At 33.9% G+C, this 24,326-nt stretch overlaps 2 protein-coding genes and 1 long non-coding RNA gene across 10 annotated transcripts in view; 1 reads left to right on the plus strand and 2 right to left on the minus strand.

The window, feature by feature from the left end:
• The window catches only part of LOC127880324 (sushi domain-containing protein 2-like), a 233,644-nt gene that overhangs the window by 98,944 nt on the left and 110,374 nt on the right, over positions 1-24,326 (plus strand). The gene's annotated exons all lie outside the window — the stretch shown is intronic.
• LOC127880329 (uncharacterized) overlaps positions 1-24,326 on the minus strand; it is a 230,487-nt gene that overhangs the window by 73,860 nt on the left and 132,301 nt on the right. The gene's annotated exons all lie outside the window — the stretch shown is intronic.
• On the minus strand, positions 19,667-22,518 carry LOC127880332 (uncharacterized). The gene is made up of 4 exons (XR_008049529.1): positions 22,267-22,518; positions 21,978-22,013; positions 20,327-20,374; positions 19,667-19,723 (listed from the first exon to the last, which is right to left on the minus strand). It is a non-coding gene; the product is annotated as an uncharacterized LOC127880332 (long non-coding RNA).

Genomic DNA, 24,326 nt, shown 5'->3' on the forward strand with positions numbered 1-24,326 from the left:
AAAATTTACTCTCGCTCAGTTTATATTGGAAAGGTATCACGCTTTTCCTGGTGTGATTCTGAAGAAGTTTGTTTAAAAGACTCAGATGACACGCCTCTTGAAGTTGATGGAGTTTCTCGTCCATGCCTTTCTTCATCTAAAAAAATCAAAATAGTTTATAAATCAACTACGTAAAAGATAACTATATTGTTAATAAAAAAAATAAGCAACTATATTTTAATCATGCAACGATAAGAACAGCAAAAATAAACAAAATATTTATTCGTATAAGAACGCAAAATATAGACCAATCAGGGAAACTGATTATTTCGATTTCAACAAGACATACTTGGACAGCAGCGGAATAAAGCGTCGAGAACTACATTGCACAGAGTAACAGTCATAAACGTCATTTGACTTGGACTTAATACCTTGGTATTTCTTTTTTTTATTCAATATAATACATACAATGTATACATGTATATGATCATACAACATAGTGATTGTACAAAGCAATAAAGTTCAGACATGTTATATAAGATATGCTAATATATATACTTTTTTGGTTTCCATAAAATTAAAAAAACAAACAACAAAAAAAACAAACAAAAAAAACTGGGCTTATATGTTTTTTCTTTGGTTGTTTGTGATAGGTGTTTTTTTTTAAAAGAGAAAAGAAAAGAACAACAGAAGAATAGTTATGAAAAATGATGAGTTGTATAAAGTGGGAAGAAAGCATACTGGAATTGTGTGTTTTGTTGTATATTCACAATGATCTTATAAGATTGAAAAAAAAAATATACAAAAATATTTTAGAAAGATAAACTAACATTAGAGTGAAATGTATTTAAGTGGACAAACATTATGAGAATTTAATCCGATTCCATTTTTGTTCAAAGATTTGTAGTGTGTCATTACTGAGGGTTATTTCTTTCTCAATCTGGATTTTTAGTCTAAGACTATGGACAAAACAATAAAAATTTGGTACTTGTTTTTTGTACTTCATGTTAAAGATAAAATATTTCATCGATATAAGAATAAAATTCACAATATTATTACAGTCTATTGATTTCAATTAGTAAATTCCGAAACTTACATTTAAGAAAGATAGTTTAACGTTTAGTTGCTGTTGTTCAAGAAAAGATACTAATTGATTCCAAATAGGCTGGATGTGTTTGCACTCCCAAAAAAGATGTTCTATAGTTTCGATGTTTTCACCGCAGAAGTCACACAGATTTGAGTTAGATAATTTGCATTTAAAGAGATATTTATTTGTAGCTATAATTCTATGGATGTATTTATATTGAAAATTTCTCAGTGTGCTTTCAATAGTTGCTTTATATGGCATGGTAAATATGTGTTTCCAATTAAGTTTATGTTCTCCGAAAAGGACTTGCCATTTATTTTGGGTTTTGGAGTTTTCTGTAGGGTTTTTAATTTGTAGTGTATAAAATATTTTATTCGTTTTGTTTTTTCTTCCAAGTATGTTTTCTACGAATGTTGTTTGAGTACATGGTGTATTATTTGTATTGATTTCAGATTTAATATGTATGGGTATGCTTTTGATTAGTGTGTAGTACTTCAGAAAATTATTTAAAGGTATTCCGTATATGTAGCATAGATCATCAAAAGAGTAGAAATCCTTAATTCTGTAGTCATATAATTGGTCGACATATTTAATGCTTCGTTCAAACCAATCTTTCTAGAAAAACGTCTTATTGTTTGAAGTTATGTCTTTATTGTTCCATAAAATAGTTTTACTGCTGGTTTGGGTTTCTAGGTTATGAGTGACATCACTCCATGCGGATAGAACATCAGACAGAAATATGTTTTCGTTATCAATTTCATGTAAGATAGTATCGCTGATGTTACATTCAAAGAGTAAGAAGTCACCATATTTTTTTAGGATTTTCTGGTAGAATAATTTCCATTTACTCGTATTGGTATTATCTAGGTATCTTTTAATCCAGCTGCATTTGATTGCATTCAAGAATGAGCCAATGTTCGTTAATTGGATACCTCCATTTTCTATAGATTGAATTAACTGAGTTCGTTTTATTTTATCAGGCTTACCTTCCCATATGAAATTAAATATTGCTGATTTTATATCGTTAATAACATCATTTGGTGGATTTGGGAGAACTGTTAATACATAAATTAATTTAGAAAGTGCAAACGTTTTCAATACTGGGTTTTTTCCGATTAGTGTAAGTTTACGGTGATGCCATGATTTTAAGCAGTTTTTAAAATTCTGTTATTTAGGTAGTTTGTTTTTAAGAACTGTATCCTTTTCATTGTTTGTGAAAGTAATTCATAAAGTTGTGGCTTCATCGGATGTCCAATTAAATTTCATTTCTTTTTTATATTGGACATTACTTTGTTTTAATTTACCTACTCGTAGCACAGTACATATACTTTTGTTTAGTTTAAGACCCGATGTCATTCCATAAAGGGTTAGCGACTCTATTAGGTTATGGAAAGAATCGTAATTGTCGTTTAAAAAATAAGTTGCATCGTCAGCAAATAGGGACTGTTTAATTTCTTCGTCAGGTTCTAGTGATATGCCTTTTATGTGTTTATTTGATTGGATGTGATGTGATAGATACTCGATGCAAATAATAAATAGCGATGATGAGAGTGGACATCCTTGTCGAACCCCTCGTTCGATGTTAAAACTGTTTGAAAAGAAGCCATTGTTAATGATAATACTGTTAATATCGGTATAGAATAGTTGACCCATTGAATGAGACTTTCACCAAAGTTCATTTTTTTCTAAGCAAGAGAACATAAATGAATGATCAAGCGAATCGAATGCCTGTTGAAAGTCTGTAAAGAATATTAGACCAGGATTATTTGAATTGTTGAAATAGTTTATGCATCCTTGGATAAGACGAACGTTTTCACCAATGTAACGTCCTTTTATGAAACCAGATTGAGATTTTGAAATGATTGATGGTAATATTTTTTTATTCTGTTTGCTATACTTTTAGTTGCAATTTTATAATCATTGTTTAGTAAACTAATCGGGCGCAAGTTTGATAAGGATTCTAAGTTTTTTTCAGGTTTTGGAATAAGTGATATAATACCTTGTTTTTGTAGCGTAGTTAAGTTTTCGTTGTTAAATGAATAGTTAAGTGAATTAATTAGATGTGTTTTTATATCATTCCAGAATATTTTATAAAATTCGATTGTGATGCCATCAGATCCTGGGCTTTTGTTATTTTGCATTTCTTTTAGGGCTAATCCACATTCATATTCATTAAGCAATCCGTCGCACAGTTGTTTTTCCTCCTGGTTTAAAGCGTGATGTGTATTTTTAAAAAGGGTGTTATTTTCAACATTTTTTCGTTTATAGAGGGTTTCGAAAAATAAACGTTGTTCTTCTAGTATTTGAGTCCTGTTTGTTATATCTTTGCCATTGACTACTAATTTGTGTACAGTTTTTTGTTCACTTCTACGTTTTTCAATGTTTGCGAAATATTTTGTATTTTTTTATTGTGTTCAACATGCTGTGCACGCGCTCTTAGTATTATTCCATTGAGATGTGTATGATAGATTCCATCTAATATTTGTTTTTTTAATGTTATTTCATTTTCAATGTCGGTGGTATCATTTGTGTTTGTTTGATGCAATTGTTTTTCAAGTGTTTCAATGGTTTTGATGGTTTCAGTTTCAAGTTTGTGTGTTTCTTTTTGTTAAAATGATGTGTATTTAATTGTTGTGTTACGTATATTTCCTTTAATTACTTCCCATAAGGTGTTTGAGTTTGAATCTTTATTATTTTGAACTGTATTTAATATTTCCTGTTTTATTTGTGTTTGATATTGTGTATCTAATAAGATGCTGTTGTTAATTTTAAAGTATCCTGGGCCTCTTTCAGGTTGTATATTGTGCAGTTTAAGTTCAACTAGAGAGTGGTCAGTCATAAATCCTGGATATATGTTACATGTGTCAATAATGTTGCAAAGAGATTCAGATATTAAAAAATAGTCTAATCTACAAAATATTGTTGGTTTTGTGTTTGAGTGCTAGGTGAATTTGCTTTCGTTTGGGTATACTGTACGCCAGATATCTAACATATTGTAGTTTTGAATTATGTTATTTAAAATGTTTCTATTTTTAGGATACCTTGGTATTTCACAAAATAACCCAATGTCTATTTTCTTCTTTGTCTTTGAAAGTTATTTGCGGTCTCGTTAGAATCTTTCTTAAAAACTAATTTGTTTTCATGAAAATGAATGAAAGCAGACAAACATTTACCAAAGCTCTTAGTTATAATGTTAATACACATTAATCCTGTACTGATGTTAGAATTTTACAGTGAATAGTACCTTCCTTCATTGTAAGTCTGAAGAAAAATAAAGAAAATTTCACAATTAATAGGAATTAAATAGTTCTTCTTGAATGCTTTGAGCTTTTACGAGTACATACGTACAGCTCAGTTACCCGGAGGGTAAAAAGCTGTGAGTTGTATTATTGCAACTAGGAATTAAAGGGCTTTTAACATTATCAATATATATATAATTAATATATATTCTTTTTGTGGAGTTAAAAAACCATTTAGTACCAAAATAAGTTAGGGAATAATAAACAAGTTCTGACAAGTCAAACTATAAGACAAATGAACAAGAGATGTGTTTGTCAGAAACACAGAGATGTGTTTGTCAGAAACACAATGGCCCCTACTGCGCCGCTTTGAAGCCATATATTTGACCTTTGACCTTGAAGGATGACCTTGACCTTTCACCACTCAAAATGTGTAGCTCCATGAGATACACATGCATGCCAAATATAATTGTGCTATCTTCAATATTGCAATAGTTATGACCAAGTTTAAAGTTTTGGGACAGAATGACAGACACATACAATGACAGACAGACAAACCAAAATCAATATACCCCCGATCATTCGATCCGGGGGCATAAAAAAAGAGAAGGCTAGATTGCACTTTACCGGTACGCAGTTGTTTACCACTATCGACAAAGCGGGAATTTGGGAGCGGTAAGGATATATAGAGGATAAAAAGCATTATTAGGTGTTGTGTTAGGTGTTAGGTGTTGTGCTTACGTACGTTCCGGTAAAGTGCAAATTGCCCCAAAGAGAATTAAGTATTAAACTATTATCAGCGTTATTATAAACAGGTATAGTCCATGGAGACGTAGCTAGGACATCATGAAACTGATCGACAGGTTGAAAAATTATAAATCAATAAATTTACAAGTAATTTACAGATAATTTGTAAATTTAGGGGTTTTCTAGAAATGTTAAAGAAGGTGCAAGCTAAATTTAGCTCCAGAACGTTTGCAGGGTCGAGTCAGATAAGGACCAATCGTTGATACCTAACCAAGATTAAAATTTCGTTCCTAACAATAACAAAAAACGACAAAAAACACACTTCAAACGATTGTTTATATATCTTATATATATATATATATATATATATATATATATATATATATATATATAAATATATATATATATATATTACATCATTTATAAATTCTGAACGCATGCAAAACAGCGAAATGATCAAAATTAGAATTAAAAACAAATTATCATGCAAAAATGGCGCCGATGCAAAAATGTAATGCAACGATCGGTCATAATTTAAGGATGTGCTAGAACATAAACTAGAACAGAATCTACGTACATAAATTTAATTACATACCTAACGAAATTGTAATTAAGCTCTACGACAAAAAACAAACAAACTGTCTACGCTCTTGAAACGGTAACGGTACGCAGTACTGAATCGTGTTTTCAATTTCAAACTGGGCGGTGTACTTTCTTCGCATGTCCGTATGAAGCGCCACGCTAACGAACGGCAACTCTGTGTGCATTATTTGCAAATACGAAAAATAGCGAGATTTTATCATTCAAGAACGATGCCTGCAAGGTAGATTCTTAAAAGTTCATAAAGAAATCAAAGGATACAAATGTATATTGAATAAACAATTCCCTGCTATACCTCAAATTAAATTATCAATAAAAATACTTCTGACCCCGGGGGGGGGGGTAACTTCCTATATACAGGTGTATAGGGGTGTGCCGATTTTATGGGGTTTGTTTTTCGACTAAAATTATCGATACGGGTATGGTTTTGAGCATCTAAGTATCGATATGGGTATTGAAATCAACAATTTGCTTGTATATAAATGCATAAAGATTTGAAGGTATCAGCATCAAAATGGGTATGATAATTGTCATTCTTGTATATAAATGGGTATCAAAAAAGTAAATTTCAGTAGGCAGAAAGATGCAGTAACTCCGGGTAGTAACTTGACTGTTTTTATCTGTTGCTTGATCGCCCAAGATGATACTGTGACGTCATATATTAACATACGTCGTATATTAAGTGACGAAATCGTTACATTCAAAATTCTTGTATTGAAATGGGTCCATTTTCTCAATGGTATCGTATACAAATGGGTCTGCTTTTTCAAAAATCTTGTATCAAAATGGGTCTACCTTATCAGAGTTCCGGTATAAAAATGGGTAACATTTCGGAAGTCTCGGCGGGACACCCTTACCCAAAACTTTGGGAAGTTACCCCCCCCCCCCCCCCCCCCGGGCTTCCGACCCTATTTAAAATTCCAACTAGATGTATTTCACAACATTTAAATGGTAATTAGTTAGCAATATACAGTTTGTAGCCTTAGTCTCGAATTGGCAAGGGGAGAAATTTCTAATAAATAGGGATACAATGAAACTGAGCAGCAATAATAGTGTTTTACAAGTTTAGAGTATCAGATTTGAGTGGTGGCAGTTTGAAATGCATGCCTAGTGAATTCGAAAATGTGTCCAGTGCATAGCCAGTATCTCTGCTGCGCTGCCAATAAAGGTCACGAAATACGTACATGCTGGTTTCTAGCTCTGAAGGCTAATTTTGCACGAATTTTAAAGGTGCCTCCACTCAACTGAATTTCTGTGAAAAAACACGTCGATGACCCTAGGATTCTTCGGTGTCGGTCAAATATCTGGTTAGTGATGCAGTAAAACAGAAAGTGTTTAATCAACTGGTATTTGCAGTTTAGTGGTAAATAAGTGTTGAATATCACGGAAATGGCCGCCAAAACAGGTGACATTCAGACCCCTAGATTGGCTGATTTTCCATGATAAAAATATAGAGCAAGTGGGTGCACCATGGCTATCCATGTATTCTTTGGTGGCAGGGGATATATCAGTGAAAGGGGGGTCCATGAAAATTACATATCTTTAGGGTAGGTGTTACCTATGGTCTTTAAAAATCAATTAGGTATTTATAAGATGTATTTCTTGTGTTAGGTTGTAGCAAGAATGTCTCAAAATTTTGGAAAAAAACATTACAACTAGCCACAGCTCCCTAGCAAGGAAATTTTGAATCTTCAAAAAGAAGGTTTTCACTTTTGTCGGAAGTCAATATTTCACGCTGCAGAAACAGAACAAAACTTTGAAGGTAAATTGTGAAAAATCTAAACGTATGGGAGACACTTTTCTAGGCAAATAAACAAAGCACAGGGATGAAATTAATGAGTAATGTAGCCAAAACTAGGATTGCATTCTGTTTGCATGCCATGAAATGGGTCAAATTTCTCAATTTTTCATTAAAAATGAGGTGGGTGGGGGGAAAGATCAAGTGCCATAGTTTCACAAGTGAAGAAGCAAGCCTTGTCTTTGGTTGTATTTTCAATGTATATTGCCTATGCTATGACACTGACACGAAAAGGCTTTCTTGTGTCACTTTCTGTTTTGATGCAATGGATTTGACTGTTTGCGGCCTTACGGAACTCGAAATTTGGTCAAAAATATATCCCCTGCCCCCTTAATAGCAAAACGCAAAATTTTAAAATTGTGTATATCATACGAAAATTGATACATGTATTCCACAAATGTGTTGCGGTAACAAATCGAACATAATTTTGCATATATCTTTTAACCGCTATGGTTGAGATTATGGAAAACAAAGGGAGGTAATAATGTTAAAACCATTGCTAATTTTAGGAAAATTTCACGTGTGCTGGTTTCGCACTGGAAAACAATGTTTAAACTCATATTTGTGTAATAGCATCTACATTTGCACATTTTCTGAGCTTGAATACTTAAATAAGCAAGATAAGTCTGCAGTTTTGTAGAAAAAGTTGGTAAAAATAGGAAAATTATGCAAAATAGTGGTTTGTAACATGCCGCAAACATAAATTCTTTTTTTCTTCTTATTTGAAGTCATTATGGCAACATATTTCTTCATGTGACACCTAACAGATGAAGAAAGACTAAGATTGAAGCATTTATTTGATAATATATACGAAATAATAAGTGAATGCCACATCTGGAAGGGGGCGTACGCTCCAAGCGTCTATGGTGTTCTGCGGTGTAGTTTCCGCGGCAAAAGGCTAAGGCTTAAAGCTCACCATGCACTATATTATCTTGAAAATAAACATGCCATGTCATCAAAAATGCATGTGTCACATTTATGCCACAGTAAACTTTGTGTCAACATCAAGCACTTAAGTTATGGGCCTCAAAGCATTAACAAAAGGAAAATATGTGCTCATGAAGGTTCCCTATGCACTTGAAAATGTTTCCAAGCTGTGTCTTGTTTACAATGATGTTCTCATAGTCAGATATATTTGCCCACTGTTTCCAATTGTAGCACTTTTATTTTCAGACTGTGGTACTGTTTGATGTGGTCGCAGTTTAATAGGGAGAACGAGTGGACCCCGAGAACGATTACACGCATTCAAGACATCGTTAGCCACAGAATCACCCAATCGCACGACACTTTCCAGGTCAGGGTCTGAATTCAACGGAATAGAATCTTGAACTTGTTTCTCTACACAGGGCACATGCCTGCAGAAACTTTATAGTTTGGAAATACTCCTTTTTTGAAAAGTACACCTTTGTTTTTCCTAGCGTGATTGTTTTTATAACTGTGCTGTGATTTCTTATGGAGTGATCTAATTTTGAATGGTATTTTAATGAATGAATATCAATATTTGGTGCATGTATTATGTAATCATATGGGAATATACATCTGTAAGACTGATTGATAGTGTCAATAATCATTTTAAACATTTGACATATAACTTGTGTGCTTCTCTACTAAATAGAGTCAAATGTTGTGAATAGGAACACTATTTTTTGGATTATTTCTGTTCTGGTTGTTTCCCTTGAATTGTGTGAAATTTTGGAATTACTATAAAATACAAACAAAACACAGGATACAGTCCAGAAATGTCGCATTTAATTCATTAAACATTATATTTCAATATAACAAAAGCTTTTTGTTTTATTATGCATATATTAAAAAACTTAAGGTGGCAGGGGATATATCAGTGAAAGGGGGGTCCATGAAAATTACATATCTTTAGGGTAGGTGTTACCTATGGTCTTTAAAAATCAATTAGGTATTTATAAGATGTATTTCTTGTGTTAGGTTGTAGCAAGAATGTCTCAAAATTTTGGAAAAAAACATTACAACTAGCCACAGCTCCCTAGCAAGGAAATTTTGAATCTTCAAAAAGAAGGTTTTCACTTTTGTCGGAAGTCAATATTTCACGCTGCAGAAACAGAACAAAACTTTGAAGGTAAATTGTGAAAAATCTAAACGTATGGGAGACACTTTTCTAGGCAAATAAACAAAGCACAGGGATGAAATTAATGAGTAATGTAGCCAAAACTAGGATTGCATTCTGTTTGAATGTTCTGTGCATGCCATGAAATGGGTCAAATTTCTCAATTTTTCATTAAAAATGAGGTGGGTGGGGGGAAAGATCAAGGGCCATAGTTTCACAAGTGAAGAAGCAAGCCTTGTCTTTGGTTGTATTTTCAATGTATATTGCCTATGCTATGACACTGACACAAAAAGGCTTTCTTGTGTCACTTTCTGTTTTGATGCAATGGATTTGACTGTTTGCGGCCTTACGGAACTCGAAATTTGGTCAAAAATATATCCCCTGCCCCCGGAAGACATACCCCCAACAATACTGACTATATGTTTTGTATGATTTCAGGTGTAGACGTTGTGTCAGCTGTGAGGACGAACAGTGCCCCCATCCCGGCAACCAGTATAGCCGATTTTTGAAAAACTGTAGTGTGCCCCCTTAGCACGCAAATGTATATTCGATGTTGACAGACTGCTTAATATCACTTTATACGCAACTAAAGTGTATGAAAATATGAATTTATTTATCTATCAGTTGAAAAAATAATTTCGACCTAAACCAAATATCAACGTTGATATAACGTCGAGTATTAACCAAGCAGAATGCAGACATCCATGTATAAAGTTGCGAGTATGCGCACAAATATTTGCAAAATAAACAAAAGTAAGAAATATCCTTTTGCAAAATGCTCATATCAAAAGGCATTCTTTAAAACTAGTCTTTTTAATCAAATCATAAAAGTGAACATGTTTTTGTTGTTGTACTGTATTTGTAGAGTTATAAATGTTGTAAATGAAAGCATTACACATGATAACATTAAAAGTGGCATGCTCCAGTAATTTTACTATGAACAAAATATAAAAAGCACGGAATCAACGTGTCTAAATAAAATAATGTATCTGAGATAAATTCGTTTGAAAATCACAATTTTTACAAATGTATGTCTGAAGAATGAGTTGTTTGATTGATAAATGATTGAATACTATTGCAAGCGACGAACGTTAAATAGATATGCGCATATTTATTATTTTATTGACATAATGCAGAATAATGTTTATTAAAGGGGCCTTTTCACAGATTTTGGCATTTTTTAACTTATTCATTAAATGCTTTATATTGATAAATGTAAACATTGGATCGTAAAAGCTCCAGTAAAAAATCAAGAATAAAATAAAAAAAAGGAAAAGAACATTGCCCGGAGCAGGTTTCGAACCAGTGACCCCTGGAGTCCTGCCAGAGTCCTGAAGTAAAAACGCTTTAGCCTACTGAGCTATTCCGCCTAGTAAACATACTTAACGTATTTTATACCTTATATAAGCAATCTTCGTAGTTTCACAAAATTTAACGACAAAAACAGAACTCTCCAAATTATTCAATCGTTTCGCGTTGCAACGCTTTATAATTTATAGGTTTTAAAATCGTCAAAAGATGCATCAGAAATTGAAATCATTTCAAAATAAAATTAATTTAATGAACAAACAAGAGATGTGTTCCTCAGAATTAACACAATGCCCCCTATTGCACCGCTTTGAATTTTATTTTTTTTTACCTTTGACCTTGAACGATGACCTTGAACTTCCACCACTCAAAATGTGCAGCTTTATGAGAACGCCGCTTTGAAATTATTTTTTTTTACCTTTGACCTTGAAGGATGACCTTGACCTTGAACTTCCACCACTCTTAATGTGCAGCTTCATGAGAACGCCGCTTTGAAAAAAAACAACTTTTTTTAACTTTGACCTTGAAGGATGACCTTGACCTTGAAGAATGACCTTGACCTTGAACTTCCACCACTCACAATTTGCAGCTTCATTATAACGCCGCTTTGAATTTATTTTTTATTTTTTATACCTTTGACCTTGATGGATGACCTTGACCTTGAAGGATGACCTTGACCTTGAACCACTCACAATGTGCAGCTTCATGAGAACGCCGATTTGATATTTTTTTGACCTTTGACCTTGAAGGATGACCTTGACCTTGAACTTCCACCACTCGCAATGTGCAACTTTATGAGAACGCCGCATTAATTTTTTTTTTTACCTTTGACCTTGAAGGATGACCTTGACCTTCCACCACTCTTAATGTGCAGCTTCATGAGAACGCCGCTTTGAAAAAAAACAACTTTTTTTTAACTTTGACCTTGAAGGATGACCTTGACCTTGAAGAATGACCTTGACCTTGAACTTCCACTACTCACAATGTGCAGCTTCATAAGAACGCCGCTTTGAATTTATTTTTTATTTTTTATACCTTTGACCTTGATGGATGACCTTTACCTTGAAGGATGACCTTGACCTTGAACCACTCACAATGTGCAGCTTCATGAGAACCCCGATTTGATATTTTTTTGACCTTTGACCTTGAAGGATGACCTTGACCTTGAACTTCCACCACTCGCAATGTGCAACTTTATGAGAACGCCGCATTAATTATTTTTTTTACCTTTGACCTTGAAGGATAACCTTGACCTTGAACTTCCACTTCTCAAAATGTGCAGCTTAACGAGATACACATGCATGCCAAAAATCAAGTTGCTATCTTCAATATTGAAAACGTAATGGCCAATGTTAAAGTTTTCGGACAGACAGACGCCATATATTTGACATTTGACCTTGAAGGATGACCTTGACCTTCACCTTTCACCACTCAAAATGTCAAGCTCCGTGAGATGCACATGCATGCCAAATATCAAGTTGCTATCTTCAATAGTGAAAAAGTTATGGCCAATGTTAAAGTTTTTGGACGGACCCTCAGACGCCATATATTTGACATTTGACCTTGAAGGATGACCTTGACCTTCACCTTTTACCACTCAAAATGTGCAGCTCCGTGAGATGCACATGCATACCAAATATCAAGTTTCTATCTTCAATAGTGAAAAAGTTACGGCCAACGTTTAAGTTTTTTTTTGGACGAACAGACAGACTGACACACATACTGACATACTGACTGACGGACAGTTCAACTGCTATATGCCACCCTACCGGGGGCATAAAAAAACAATAAAGGATGACAACAAACAATGAACAGATCGATTTTATGTACGCAACATATACTGATTTGAACTATTATATGTCTTAAAAAACTTACCTTGATACACATTAAATAAATTCTCTTGATAAATGTATTTGTGTTATTTAAATGTTCACACCAATTTTGACACTCTTTGTTGCAGCATTTTAACCCGGTGTTAAATTGCACCTTTGTTCATCGCAAACCAATTATCTCGTTATGATGGGATACTGTCCAGACAAAGAAAAACATGGTGTCATAAACACAGGCACCTATAATTGGGGTCCCTGCATAAACCAAATGTTGCAGATTTAGATTTAATAGTTTATTTACATCTCATCAACACAATATTACACATTACAGAGCATAACAATAGTATCATAAAACACATGAATTGCCGCTCAGCATTCTGAGCTATAAGAGATGGTAGTGTTGTACAAATTATGTCATCCACTAAGCAGCCCTGACACAAACGCTCAAAGAGCCAGACACACAAACACAGACAGAGAGCTGTTTACTGCTTGATACAACTTGCACAAACTACATCATAATATATCTATAAAACACAGCAAATAAATATTTACACATATTGCAAAGAGTATTACTTCAATTTCTTTGCTTGAAGAACGATGACTTGTCACAATTCAACAATCCACACATAGAATGTGAGTTTGATCAAACTGAGCATTGCCGAACGACCCGGCAGGTTAAACCGAGCCATTCGTATACCAGATATGGCACACAGATCTAAATAGGATCCAAAAACTCCATTTACCAAGAACAGACCAGGTAAAAAGCAACTCTAATCATTGTGATCTGACATCTAAGTGAAGTTACAGCAAGCCAAATATAGGTGTGGACTATGCCATGTCATCGTTCTCCACTATATTAAAACTAGGTCTTATTTACCATAGTATCATAAAACACATGTATTGCTGCTCAGCATTCTGAGCTAAATGAGATGATAGTATTGTACAAATTATGTCTTCCACTAAGCAGCCCCAACACAAGCGCTTAAAAAAACAGACACACCAACACAGAGAGCTGTTTACTGCTTGACACAACTTGCACAAAATACATCATAATATATGTATAAAACACTGCCAATAATTATTTACACATTTTGCTAAGAGTATTAATTCATTTTCTTTATGTGCAGAAGATGACTTTTGTCAAGCCACACATATATAGTGTAACATACGTATAGTAATTAGTGAGTTTGATCAAATTGAGCATTGCCAAAAGACCTAGCAGGTTCAACCAAGCAAATGGTATACTAGATCATGGCAAACAGATCTACACAGGATCCAAAACACCATTTACCAAGAGCGGACCAGGGTGATAAGCAACTCTAATCATTGTGAGCTGACATCTAGTGAAGTTACAGCAAACCAAATATTGATGTGGACTATGCCATGTCATCATTCTCCACTATATTAAAACTTTAGGTCTTATTTACATAGGCCTATTGTATTATAGTAAAATCAAATTTTAAATAATGGCACTTTACCATGCTATAGCTCGCTGTAAAATAAAACCAATTAAGATCTTATTTACACGTATAAAAATTTCTTCTTTGTAAAATCAAATAGCGGGTTTTGGCACAACTTCTTATTTGTGACAAATTAGTGAATAAAGTTGACATTTCATCAACAGAATGCAAACCCTGAAACTCAGGCACCATAAAAATTGCCTTATCAATCAAATCAGAGCTTATATTATCATATAATGAAAACTATCATGACATGCTTTTCATCTTCTAATAGAGGTAGCCCTTCATATCTACCAGTCTCAATTCTTATAGGAGCGACTCCACATCTAAATTTACAAAATGCTGAACGATGCTTTAAGGACATTATCATGGTACAATATTATTCAACATTAAAATCCTCTGTGAGGGCCCAGTTACAGAATTAATATTTAAAAACCAATCATTCTTATACTTATTAAACATACTTTGCTCTAACTTTCTAACAAGCAACAACTTTGAAATAGGTACATCTATATTACAATAGCAATATAAATTGTTATCTTTCAGTTGTTAATGAACCTTGAAATACAAGTTTTTCAGGTTTACCTTCTGACCAGAATGCTATTTGTTTGTTAAGCCCAAAAATTTGCAATTACTTTCCATTGCTGGGCAAATGGGGGAATCCATCCCATCTCACCATACAAAGCTGCAACAGGCGTATACCTTCCCACACCCAAGAAAAATCTCATATTGCTCTGTTTTGAACAGCCTCGATGCAAGCAAAACTGGTATCACCCCAAATAGCCGCGCCGTATGCTATAACAGGCCAAACTATTGAATCATACAACTTTGTATAAACATTGTAGGGAACACCCCAAATTTGCTTGCATTGGGCAATTACTAAACCTAACGCAGGGCTAGCACTCTGAGCGACCATTTTTGCAGTTACAGAAAAATCCAAGTGTTCATGTAAAACTAAACCTAGTTACTTGTATATGTCAGTATAATTTAAAATGTGGTCACCACAAGTAAAAACACAATCAGATCTAGCAAAAGATTATGGACGAAAATGAACAATATTGCTCTTGTCAATATTAACAGACATATCATTTTGTGAACAACAAACGACGAAACGAAATCGGAAGACTAAAGACTGACAATTCCACAAAACAAAACAATACATTAGCCGTATTCTTTCTGATAGTAAGACTTTAATTTACAATTTAGACATCTGCATGTAAATAACATTTTTCATGAACCTTAATTCATATATAATTATTATATTAAAGGTAAACAATTAGCTGCGTTTTATTTACATGCTTATCAACATGACTCGTTTCAAGAGTGACATTCGGTTAAAATATCAATTATTTGTGCATTCTCTGTAATGCACAACTCAATTACTGAATGATTATTTTATGGATATTGTTTCAATAAATTGTCTTTTGAAAGCCTTGAAGACGAAGAATTCATCTGTGTTGTAACTAAATTAGCTTGGAAGTGTTTCACTGCCCAAAGCTGTAGTGGGAGATTAATGTTAAATATTTAATATCCTCTTGATGTGTGTATTGTAAAACATATTTCACAAAGAACATATCCCCGTATTTTGGTTGTTCAACTATTTGTAAATCATAAATATTCCAGGAATGCAATATCCATTTTCTGATATTTTTGAAAGGGCGAATATTCTTCTATAATGGACCTCAATATGTATGTATGTATGTATGTATGTTTGTATGTATGTATGTATGTATGAATGTAGGTATATATAGAGAGAAGTTGTCACGGTGTGTATGCTTATTCAAACATGTGCATATCCACAGTCACTGAAATCACATAAATTATTATATATTTGCTTTTTCTTACCCTATTAATGAAATACTATTGTGTCTTCTTCATCATCATTTATATATTTCAGTTATTGTATTGATTTATTTGTTGGTTAACTATGTGATTCCAAAATGCAATCTTATTAATGTTTATGTATAACAGTGTTCGTCTGCCCTGCCATATTGCCTTTGGTACCCGGTATATTAAATTGTTCTCATGGGTCTTATGACTTACTTGAACTCGTAAATAAAAACTATCAAGCAATAATCCTGGGAAATATCGAAATTGCGAATAATTGAACTTCATTTTAATTTTCTGCGACGCTAGAACATAATATAACAAGAGCACCTCATAATGGGTGCCAACACTCGGCTGCGGGTGCATTTTTTAATAAATGAAAGGTTGTCAGATTTTTTTTTTTTTTTAGAGGTCACAGTGACCTTGACCTTTGACCTAGTGACCCAAAAATGGGTGTGGCGTGTAGAACTCATCAAGGTGCAGCTACATAATGATGAAGTTTCAAGTTGTAGGTGGAAGCACTTTGATTTTAGAGCCAATGTTCAAAAAGTTAACAAAATGTTAAGGTTTTAGCACTACGCGGAAAGCAGACGACACGACGACGGACACGACAAGCTGGCTATGAACGAAAACAGCCGAGCTGAAAATAACACTTAACTATATCCTATTTTTGATTTTTTGAAAAAAAAGCTGTATAATCTCGACAACGAGATTAAATTAAACACGGCATTTGATTATACACGCATTTATTTATTATGACTAACAAACTAAGATGAAGCAATCAATATGACTGAAATAAAAGCACAGATATCAACAAAACATTTGACAATCATGAAGTACACTGTAGCATAATGAAATGAACACGTTTTTTTTCAAAGATAAAAGTTTGTATCGTACTTAACTGTATATAAGCTCGGAAGGGTAAATCACTTTTATCTTTGTATATATGTAAGTAATATTAACTATTTGGAAAGCCTATATTACAATCAACAACTCTATTATATACATGTTTTTCTGTTGCAAATATAATACTATTCTCAAGTACAAAGATATATTATTTACCATAGTGAGCAATTATCAAATTACTAGTGAGCAATTATCAAATAACTAGTGAGCAATTATTAAATTAACATACAACTTAAACATGAACCAAGTGAAACTATATCAGCATTCCTTAAGATTTATTTAAGTGATAGAATATTTTAAACAAGAGCACCGCCTTGCGGGTGCAGACCGCTCATCTATTTTCTTTTTAAAGGTGAACGGAATCTCATTTTCAATCACAAAGGAGGGAGGGGTGGAGTGAAGAGGGGTGTATAGGGGCGTGGACATTTATTACATTATCTTCCAAAAATGCAAAAAAAAACAAAAATCGGGGGGGGGGGGATTCTTGGGTGCGATGGTTGGACGGTATTTCAAACATAAAATAATAAAAATAAATATTTGTGTTTTTTAACCTTTTCAAAAAAAAAAATAATTGGGGGGTGAGGTGGGGGGGGGGGGTATAGTGTGAGGGTGTGGTGGTAATTAGTGAGATGATCTTACAAAAAAAAAAAAAAATTTAGGGGGGGATTCGGGTGTGGAAAGGGGGGGGGGGGTGGGGGGGGATTCTTGGGTGTGATGGTTGGACGGTATTTCAAACATAAAATAATAAAAATAAATAGTTGTGTTTTTTAACGGTTTAAAAAAAAATAAATGGGGGTGGGGGGGGGGTATAGTGTGAGGGTGTGGTGGTCATTTGTGAGATGATCTTAAAAAAAATAAAAAAAATAAAAATAGGGGGGGGATTCGGGGGGGGGCACGGGGGATGGTTTGGGTGGAGTCTATTGTGGTATGTCAGGAAAGAGTAGTTTTGTCAAAGTATCAATCAAATCTAATCATAAATAAAGAAGTTATGGCAATTTTAGCAAAATTTAATAATTTGACCTTGAGAGTCAAGGTCATTCAAAGGTCAAGGTAAAATTCAACTTGCCAGGTACAGTAACCTCATGATAGCATGAAAGTATTTGAAGTTTGAAAGCAATAGCCTTGATACTGTAGGAATAAAGTGGACCTAAACACAAAACTTAACCAAATTTTCAATTTTCTAAGTATAAAAAGGGCACATAATTCTGTCAAAATGCCAGTCAGAGTTACATTACTTTGCCTGCACAGTCCCCTTATGATAGTAAGTGTTGCAAGTATGAAAGCAATAGCTTTGATACTTAAGGAATAAAATGGACCTAAACACAAAACTTAACCAAAATTTTCAATTTTCTAAGTATAAAAAGGGCACATAATTCTGTCAAAATGCACGCCAGAGTTATCTAACTTTGCCTGCCCAGTCCCCTCATGATAGTAAGTAAGTGTACCAAGTTTGAATGCAATAGCATTGATACTTTCTGAAAAAAGTGGATCTAAACGCAAAACTTAACCAAAATTTTAAATTTTCTAAGTATAAAAAGGGCACATTATTCAGTCAAAATGCACGACAGAGTTATCTAACTTTGCCTGCCCAGTTCCCTCATGATAGTAAGTAAGTGTACCAAGTTTGAATGCAATAGCATTGATACTTTCTGAGAAAAGTGGACCTAAACGCAAAACTTAACCGGACGCCGACGCCGACGCCAAGGTGATGACAATAGCTCATATTTTTTTTTCAAAAAATAGATGAGCTAAAAATGACAAGTTTATGGTTTGTTATCATGTAAAATATTATTGCTGATGTTAAATTCAAAAAGTAAGGAATCATGGTTGTTATTATTATGAATCATCATAAGGTCAATGTTTTCATTGCTCCCTGACTTGTTCAGTAAATATTTAAAATGATAAAAACAATGGAGATACAATCTTTTCACCTTTTTTCTGGGTTTTTATCATGAAGATGAGTTTAAATAATATATTAGCATATCATAACGAAATTATAGAGATATTTCCTCTCGTTACAGCATACATGTTTGCACTCAAATAAATAATCAGGTACAAAACAAATGAAATGATACTGCACTGAACACTCATAAATGTACGTTATAAAATGATTCATGTAGAAATGTCGTCTTACAAATGCATGAAACCTATTGTTCATGTTGCTCATGTAAGCCAAAAACAAAACCGTTATTGTAACAAATAAATATTACAAAGAAAACCATGTTATCATATTGGTTAATGAACAAGAGACCAATGGGCTAACCTGAGACCTGAAGTTACGAGACTATTCTGAGAAGGTTGAGTTCAAAATAATGAAAGTAATCAATCAAAGATACATGTAGTTATTTAATTTGGCACAGTTTTTGCTGCACCTCACTGAGATATCATAGCTACACATGTTCTGACTGAGGTTCATGAAGATTGATCAAAAAGTGACTTCTTGATTAATAACATGCTGTTTTTTAATTTGAACTAGTGATTTAGTTTGGTAGCTCACATGGGCCTGTTTCACACTCAGTCAATATTTTATTGGGAAAAATAACTGAAAAAGTTTCATGAAGATAAATCTATGCATATTAAGCTTTGGAATCATAAGAGCTCATCAGTGAACTTCGATCTGTCATCTCAATTTTTGTACTCGTGTTAACCTTTTCCTCTGGGTACAAAACGCCTTCTTCTTGCTGTAATGCAGAAAACTGACTTACATAGAGTGTGCATATATATTGTGGTACAGTTAATACTATGAAATCTATAATTATGTTAAACTTTGTTTACATTATTATTTGTACTTAAAAGTAAGACTTGCCTGGAATGTCCTTCCCTTGCTTTCCGCAGCTAGAGATGAAATCAAAGGAAGCTCATCCTGAAATACAATACACATGTCCATAAAACTCAATATATGTTTGTGGAAGATATGGTTTAATATGTATTGTTCACTTATCAAATACAAGAACTTAGCCTAGAAAACTGAAAAATATATGGTACATAAATATCAGGCTCTCTGATTGCAGCTGACTTAATTCTTCATTGGTTGGTTGTAACAAAGGAGTGATGCAAATGCCCACCATCCACACACACACACACACACACACACAGAAGCATAATAAATTTAATTGAATGCAAGTAAAAATGACACAGGTTTGAGATACAAACGGATATAACATTTAAACTTAATACAACAGAATATGTTCTGTTTTTTTGTATATTGGCTCTAAGCACTAATGTATGTCTTGTCTTTCTCCACATTTGCATTAAAGAGATTCATTGGAAATAGTCTAGTGTAGTATATCGACGCATATCTCTTTATAGTATTATCCGTGCAATGTATATGTCTACAAGCAGGTAGGTACCTAATTTCAAGCAAAGGACTTGTTCCCAAATCAAATATGCTTTAACTTTATTTAAATGTGTATTTTAAAAATAAGCTTTTCTGTTTAACCTTTCACACACGTGTTACAAATTATACCTCATTTTGGTTGGTCGGCACATCTGGGACTGTACCTCGATTTTCTGCCTGTAGCAGAATACAATTAAAACAATACAAATATACTGATGGTTCAATGTGCACACTATAACATAACAAATGTTGTCCCTTAACACACAGACTCAATCAGTTAAGTTATTATTCAGCAGTGTTATAAGTGGATTTTAAATTAATGCAAAAACTCACCTTACAGAACTTATTGTCAAATTGTATTTGAAGCATGTACAAGACATCAATTAGTTAATACTGGTGAGGTTACAGCTACTTCAGAATCTTCTTTGTGTTATTATTCGTGTGTGATGTAAAGGTTCACTCCTAACTGAACATTAAGATTCAACAGTGCTTAATTTGAAACTGGTCATACGCTTGACGTATATGCCATTCATGACAAACATAACCTGTGATCTAAAATTGGACATATTTACTAATTTTTGGATGATAATTTAAGGGAATTTAAATTCTAAGAATAATAAATATTAATAAACAAGAGGGCAAAAAGCCCCTAGGTACTAAGCTAAGTCTCCTAAGAACTTATCTGTTCTCAACCAGTGGTGTTCACAAAGTTTTTCAATAAAATAGCCACATCACCAAGAACCCATGTTTTTTTAACTTGCATAAACGACAAACTGCCCCGTTCAATGGCAACCATGATTTTAAAAAGACCGTAACCAATTTTCGAAACTACACCGAGATATCATAACAACAAATGTTCTAAGCAAGTTTCGTGATAATCGGGCAGAACAATGAGTGTTAACAAGGTTTGCTATAGCCGTACCAAGAAAACTGCATCATTTATCTGGGGGCCAAGTTTTTCAAAAACCATAATCATTTTCAAACTTGACCTGGATATTATAAGACCAAGTTCATGAAGATTTAATTCAAAATGTGGCTTCTAGAGTGTTAACAAGGTTCAAATATAGTTATTAAAAGTAAATTAACATCGACTCTGATGGCAACGTTTTTCAACAGACCGAATTCATTTTCAAACTCAGCCAAGATAACGTTAGAACAAATGTTCTTAGCAAGTGTCATTATTATTGGACAAAAAATGTCACTTCTACTATTAACAAGGTTTCACTTAAGCCATATAAGGAAAACTGACACACCCCTAGCAGCCATGTTTTTACAATTAGCCAGAACCATTTTCAATCTTGATCGAGATATTATTCATGCAAATGTTCTAGCCAATTTTCAGAATGATTAGACTAAAAATGTAACTTCTGTTGTAGAGTGTTTACATGGTTTCAATATAGCCATATAAAGAAAACTGCCCTGCCCCCTGGTGGTCATGTTTTTCAATTAAACATAACCATTTTTGAGCTCTGCTGGAATATGATAAGAACAAATGTTCTGACCATGTTTCATTAAGATTGGACAATAAATGTGAGTGTTAAGAAGATTTTTCTTTAATTTTACCTCGTGACCTAGTTTTTGACCTTGTGTGACCATATTCAAAAAAGCCCAAGATTTCACAGGGACAATTTTCTAACTAAATTTCATGATCATTAAACAATAAATGTGGCTTCTAGAGAGTTAACAAGGTAAATGTTGACGGCCATCACAAAAGTTCACCATGAGCACATTGTGTTCAGGTGAGCTAAAAAGTACAACCTCAAAATTTTAAAAGACTTACCTTCTGTGTCTTGATGGTACTTAAAGCATTGTTTTCCTGAAAAAAAAACAACAAAAAAACAATGATTTGCATAAAGGACAAAAATACGATCCATATTGAGCAGTTAATATGTCACACTGCAGATATAATTGAACAGTCATATATAAGGAGAGAAATCATATCATGGCACTATGTGCTTTATTAATGGAAACTGGCTTATGGAAAACTCAAACACTTGATTAACTTTATTTCCAGTGTAACTTTAAAATCGGCCCATCAAAATAATAAGCAATCATTGGTACAAAATTACCTCATCCTGGTTAGATGACCCATTTGGAGTAATGCCTTCTGTCTGCACTTCTTCTGTCTGAAATAAAATACATTTAAAACAATAGAAAACGAACTTGTTACAAGGGCTGTTTGTAAAACATGCATGCCCCCCATATGGGCTGTCAGTTGTAGTGGCAGTTATTGTGTGAATACGTTTTTTGTCACTGTGACCTTGACCTTTGACCTAGTGACCTGAAAATCAATAGGGGTCATCTGCGAGTTATGATCAATGTACCTACTAAGTTTCATGATCCTAGGCGTAAGCGTTCTTGAGTTATCATCCGGAAACCATTTTCCTGTGTCGAGTCACCATGACCATGACCTTTGAACTAGTGACCTGAAAATCAATAGGGGTCACCTGCGAGTCATGATCAATGTACCTATAAAGTTTCATGATCCTAAGCGTAAGCGTTCTTTTGTTATCATCCGTAAACCATTTTACTGGTTCGAGTCACCGTGACCTTTGACCTAGTGACCTGAAAATCAATAGGGGTCATCTGCGAGTCATGATCAATGTGCCTATGAAGTTTCATGAACCTAGGCGTAAGCGTTCTTGAGTTATCATCCGGAAACCATTCAGTGGACGGACCGACGGACCAACATGTGCAAAACACTATATCCCCTCTTCTTCGAAGGGGGGCATAAAAATATATGCATATTATAACAAAACAAAATGCCTAACATTCACAAACTACAAATAGGTCATTTATAATTAATCAGTATCCCACTTTGGAAATCAAATTCATTCTTGTTTTGTCTATATGGCACAGATGCCCCCTAATTCAACTTTTGTCTCAAAACTCAACATTATGTTTAACAAGAAGGTCCTGGGCCCTAGGCACTCACCTGAGACCTTAATGAACTATTCTGACAAGATAGAGATCAAAATAATGACAGTACTTTATTAAACATATATATTTAATTTCTCTGCCCATATTTTTTAATTGTGCTGATATATTGTTAGATCAAAAAGGTTGTTGACAAAGAAAGTTACTTCTAAGGTATACACAAGTTTTTTTTATATAACATAGTGACCAATTTTGTTTTAGCTCAAATGACCCAGTTTTAACCTTAACCGAGATTTCATTGAGACAAGTTCCAAGTTCTATGAACATTTCCAAAAAATGTGGCCTTTAAAGCGTGAAGAAGGTTACTCAATAGCCATATAATAACAAGAGCTATCACCATAGTATGACATATGCCCCCTATAAACACTTTGATAGAAGTTATGAGCATTTTTCGAAACCTAAACGCAGATTTTGAAACCTAAACACGGACCCTAAGTTAAAGGTCAAGGTCACAGAGGTCAAAATTTGTGTGCTTATTGAAAGGCCTTGTCCATATACACATGCATATCAAATATGAAGGTTATATCTCAAGGGACATAGAAGTTATGAGCATTTTCGAAACCTAAACGCAGATTTTGAAACCTAAACGCGAACCCTAAGTTAAAAGTCAAGGTCACAGAGGTCAAAATTTGTGTGCTTATGGAAAGGCCTTGTCCATATACACATGCATATCAAATATGAAGGTTATATCTCAAGGGACATAGAAGTTATTAGCATTTTTCGAAACCTAAACGCAGATTTTGAAACCAAAACGCGGACCCTATGTTAAAGGTCAAGGTAACAGGGGTCAACATTTTTGTGCGTATGGAAAGGCCTTGTCCATATACACATGCATACCAAATATGAAGGTTATATCTAAAGGGACATAGAAGTTACATGTATGAGCGTTTTTCGAAACCTAAATGCAAAGTGTGACGGAAAGACGGACGGACGGACAGTCCGATCACTATATGCCCTTCTTTGGGGGCATAAAAACTGTTTTACAAGGAACCAAAATCATTTTTTAATCTCAGCCAAGATATTGTTAGAACAAATTATCTGACCAAAATTTCTTGAAAATTGGACTGTAAATATCATTTCTAGAGTGTTCACAAGGTTTAACTACAGCTTTATAAAGAGAACTGCTGCGACACTTGGCAGCCATGTTTTTCAACAGACAAGAACCATTTTCAAACTTGGCCCAGATATCATT

This window comes from Dreissena polymorpha, chromosome 4 (assembly GCF_020536995.1).
Source record: "Dreissena polymorpha isolate Duluth1 chromosome 4, UMN_Dpol_1.0, whole genome shotgun sequence".
NCBI lineage: Eukaryota > Metazoa > Mollusca > Bivalvia > Myida > Dreissenidae > Dreissena > Dreissena polymorpha.